Source organism: Pteropus alecto, unplaced genomic scaffold (genome assembly GCF_000325575.1).
Source record: "Pteropus alecto unplaced genomic scaffold, ASM32557v1 scaffold121, whole genome shotgun sequence".
NCBI classification, from domain to species: Eukaryota; Metazoa; Chordata; class Mammalia; order Chiroptera; family Pteropodidae; genus Pteropus; species Pteropus alecto.
In genome coordinates, this window is record NW_006434369.1 from 7,872,312 (window position 1) to 7,877,776 (window position 5,465).

The following is a 5,465-nucleotide window of genomic DNA, read 5'->3' on the forward strand; positions in this document are numbered from 1 at the left end:
AAACTGAAAGTTTAAAATGACAGTTTATATATAGATTGAATATATCCTTTTAGAGAATTACTCTGTGCCACAAGCTTTGCAATTGTTTATATTCTTTAGTCCAATAGTCTTTAATACAGAAACTTTTATTCATAAAAAGATTTATTACAATCCTATTGTAACAGCAGAAAATTGGAAACAACCCAAGTGGTTATCAGAGGAATAGTTAAATAAATTTCTATTCTCAATAAAATATTATATGACCATTTAATAAGAAGTGTTAAGGAGAATATAAAATAACATGAAGCACTTATGTTATAATGTTAAGGGTCAATGGCAACATATAAATTTATACACTTGAATGTATGAATAAGATCTTACTGGAAAATAAAAGAGAAAGAAATTTACCAGAACTAAGAATGATGTTGTTTAGATGGTGGCACTCTCATTTATTTTCTTCCTAATACATTTTCATATTTTCCAATTTTCTAATTAACCATTTACTATACTTATAATAGAAAATAATACAATAATGGAAAATAATATTCCTTCACCGCCCCTGAAGAGATATTAAAGATAGTATCATTCTTATGGGGTATAAGTTTATTCACATTTTTTTCTTTCCCTTGACCCTGGAGTTCATTTTAAGGAAAAGCGAGTTCTAATCCTTCGCAGCTCCTAACTTTCCCAGTGCTGTGGAGCAAACCACCAACCTCTTCACTCGATAGCTGTAAAATGAGACTATTTCATTAGGTTAAATGAGGAACTGAATAACTTATAAAAAATGAAATGCCCACAAAAGGAGATCTAGTTTTCTAATGATTAAGCTCAGCATCATCAGTGAACAACTAGTGATTTACTGGAGGGACCTACAGTCCTACAGCAGAGCTGAGTTCCAGGCACAATTCAAATACTTACCTAATGAATATGTTTTCTGACAATTATTTAATCTCTCTATTTTTTTTTAATTTTTCACTTGTAAAATAACTGTATTGAACTAGAATCTGAATTTTTGACCTAGAATTTTTCTAAAATAAAGGGAGTGGGAAGTACCTACTGTGTGCCAGGAACATGTCATTGTATTATTATATATTATTACTTTTAATTGACATATAAAGAAATGAGTATGTAAAGAGGGCAAGTAGTCACTGAGCTAGGAGTCAGTCCCAAGCTGTCTGATTCCTTCTCTTTAAGATCATGTAGGTTAGGGAAGTGAGACTTCAGAGGGCTGAACTATTTGCCCAAGGTACACAGCATGTTAGCAAGCTAGAATCAGGTCCAGAACCCAGACTCTTGATGCTGGTCATATATTTACTTTACTTTTGTTTTTCTCCTATTTTTTTAAAGTCAGATGCAGATTTGAGTTATTTATAGTCCTCAATTCATAGTTCATTATCATCAGTTATCAGTATTGCCCCTCCTTGTTCTATTTAATTTTTCCGTTTTATTTCCTGATTGTACTGTAATTTCTCTTCTGGGAATCTTTCTGCATCTGATATTGCAGTTCACTAATAATTTCTTCAACTATATACATTCTACTATGTATCCTATCTCTCGAGTTTGATAGTTTAACCTTTTTTAAAAATATATAAACACTATATACAATATATTCTTTTATATTTTCTTGTCCCTAAATCATGTTATGAATAGCCTCTGTCTTTGATATTCTTTATTGTGCTTATTTTATTTGTTTATTTATTTTGAAAGACCCTGCCTCAGGTTTATCTCTATAAACATCACAGGAGAACACAAACCCCATGCGAACAGCAGCCCATGGGTCACACCAGTCCTTCCGTCTTTACATGGGCAGACAGAGGCCTCTACTCTGTAGCTTTCATGGGAGCCTGGACACCTTTGAGAGCCTGTGCCTGAGCTGAAGGCAAGCTGCAGCCTCAACCAGAGCCTTGGTTTCAGCTTTGGCCTGGGACTTTGGCCAGCAGAGCCTGAGACCCTTGGTGATGCGGGCATGAACACATTTCCCAAAACTTGGGGTGAGAAATGTAAACAAGTCAATTGAGCTTGTGGCTGCTGCCTTTTGGGATCTTGGGCTTGACCTCCTTGGACATTGCAAAGGCCTTGAAATAGCCTCAGCATGTACACTCATAGCCTTAGCATTGTTGGCCTGTATCTTCTTCAGGCCCGTCTTATTGTTCTGCTGGGTAAAGCACATGTTCCTCCAAGAACTTGGGGGCTGCGCCCTTAAGAGATTCATATCTTTGTGATAGGAGTTTCTCTACGGAATATCTGTGCCATTTTCAGGACTAGTTGTGTGGGGTGTGGTTCTTGGCTTGGTCATGTCTCCATCAAAGCCCTTGGCTCCCCGCTGTTGTGCTGTTTTAAATCCCCGATCTATTTGATTATTCCAGATTTTCAAAGTGACATAATATTCAGGCTAGGATTAGTTGTGCTGCAGTAACTAGTAATCCTGGAAATTTCAGTGGCTAACACAAACAAAACTATTTCTCGTTCACAGGCAACTTTCCTTGTTTTTCTCAAACTATGACCCAGGCTGCTTCCACATTGTACCTTCACCATTTTGGAGTTCTTCACTCTAAGTCAGGAGTTTCCAACTCCCGGGCCACAGACTGGAACCAGCCTGTGGCCTGTTAGGAACCGGGCCGCACAGCAGGAGGTGAGTGGTGGAAAAGCGAGTGAAGCTTCATCCGTATTTGCAGCTGCTCCCCAGCACTAACATCACCACCTCAGCTCCACCTCAGATCATCAGGCATTAGATTCTCACAGGAGCACCAGTCCCTAGTGCCAAAAAAGTTAGGGACTGCTACTCGAAGTCATAAAAATAATAGCAAAAAAAAAAAAAAGCCATAGAGAACTCATATCCCATTAGCCAGAACTAGTTACATGGCCTTAACCTAGCTGCAAGGAAGGCTGGAACATCAAAGATGAGCACATAGAAATTTGATGAGCACTAATTATCACCAATACAAGGACAGCTTGCTGTTAGGGACTGCTGCTTGAAGTCACAAAAATAATAGCAAAAAAAAAAAACCAAAAAAAAACCCATAGAGAACTCATATCCCATTAGGCAGAACTAGTTACATGGCCTTAACCCAGCTGCAAGGAAGGCTGGAACATAAAAGATGAGCACATAGAAATTTGACGAGCACTAATTATCACCAATACAAGGACAGCTTGCTTAGTTTGCAGTCTTTCTTTCATTGTGTTGTACCCCTCCGATGTCTGTGAGCTTATTTTCTCCTGGAGAGAGGAGCCTAAGCCCAGGCCAAGGTGACCTTCTTGCTAGATTTAAGGATAGGAAGAGTATATGGCACAGGGCACAGTAAAAAGTCCACTGTATCATAATCTGAATTTGACCACCAGCCCTGCACACACATGGTCCTGCCGCTTTGGTAAGATTTTCATTCTCTGCCCCAGGCATTGCTCTTCAAGATAACTTTTCCCAAGTGTAATTACCTACTGCTCAGAGGATGGTGGAGAAGAAAGAGAGAAAAGGATGTTCAGTAATGGATCGATCAGCTGACTCCACTGCCTCCCTGATATTATCCTTGCCCATGTCCACAGCACAAGACAGATACTGCTATTTGTCCCACAAGGCCTTAGAGCAAGGGGAAAAAAGAGGTGTGCTCAAATAGTCCCAAACTGTTGAATGCAAACTTCTTCTGCCCAAATCCCCAGTTACTTCCCCCAGCAGGTCACAACTTCCCTTTCTTTTCCTGGGGGTTTCCTGAGGTTTTCTTCTCAGATTAACATGCTGTTTTAACTTCTCCGGCATTCCCCAGGGTTAGGCTGGGGCAGGGACCAGGGTCTGGCCCAGGTCGCTTGACTTGTCAGACACAAGAGTCCAGAGCGTTCCTATTGCAGCATTTCTAATGCCTTCTTGGAAATGGATAAGATCCCTAAGATAGTGAGCTTTTCCAGAGAACACTGGACTTCTCTATTATTCCATCTTGGAATAAGGGTACATAGTACATGGTACATGGTACTTGGAATAAGGGTACATGGCACATAGCAAGGGCTCAAAATATATTGACTCGACTCGACTCAACTTGACTCGGCTCGACTTGGTTTGACTTGGCTTGGATTGAATATCTCATCCACCTTCACGTGAAGAGGGAGCCACTTCTCTCAAAATATGTAGCCCTAATGTGTGGGGCCACCTCAAAGTGTACGTTATCATTCTTGCAAAAAGCCTGAACTCACACACCCTCTTTTCTCAAGTTGTTGTTCGTATCTGGACAGCACTTAGAAGGATGGGGTAGGAGGTCAGACATGAAGGTCATAGAGTGGCTAGATTTTCTAATTTGCACCCTGCCTGGAAGTTGACTGTTATGAGCATAATTAAACACCAGGAAGCAAACATATGAGATGTTGCTGTCAGCATTTTTTGTTATCAGAGAAAGATATGTATGATTTGTTTATGGTATGTGCCTAAAATATAATAAATTTAAACATGCCAATCCTAAAAGTATAACCAAAACTAAAGTTAAAAAGAAATCCTTATTTTTCCAACCACTTAACTGAAGCATGACATATCATCAGAAAATTAGAAAGACAAAATTACTTTTTTTTCTCTGTCCAACATCCCCACTGTAACAGATGCTGTTGGTCTCTACTTCAAAATCATCCCCTGTCTGTTTGTCTTTTATGTACCTCAAACTATAGAGGATGAAAATCTCAGAAACTTGCTTTGCTCATCTCCATTACAGCTATGGTAGCTAAGCAACCCAATTCTGGCCAAAGGATTGTAAGAGAAATCTCCTCGAGGGAGCTAGGGTTATAAACCTGATTATGGGCCACTCATAAGAATAAAGACCTTTGCTACCCTGCCCTTCCTCCCCTTTCAGGATTTCCTACCTTCACGTGTAGTCATAATATCTGGAGATGCTGTATTATCTGGCGACCATGAAGCAGCACAGCTTATCATGAAAAAGAACCCAATTAGGACAGCAGAGCAGAATGATAGTAGAATATACTTTAAGAACATTGTTGAGCTGCTGCACCAAACCTGAAAATGCTCTAAAGCTTGAGCCACTGTTTGTTAATAGTATGTTACCTGCAGCCAAAAATATTCCTAACAATTAGTATGTCTTCTTTGGACAAATATCTGTTCTGGTCCTTTTCCCATTTTTTAATTGGATTATTTGGGGTTTTGCTATTGAGTTGTGTTAATTCCTTATGTATTATGGATATTAACCCCTCATCAGATATATGGTTCGCAAATATTTTCTCCCATTCCATGGAGTGTTTTTTCATTTTTTTTTATTTTTCTTTATTGGGCAGAAGCTTTTTAGTTTGATGTAGTTCTATTTGTTTATGTTTGTTTTTGTTGTTTGTGCTTTTAGTGTCATATCCAAAAAATTGTAGCCAAGACTGATGTCAAGGAGCTTTTTCTTTACATTTTCTCCTAGGAGTTTTATAGTTTCAGGTCTTGCTTATAAGCCCTTAATTCATTTTGAGTTAATATGTGTTGGCGGTGTCAAATAGTGGCCCAATTTCATTCTTTTGCA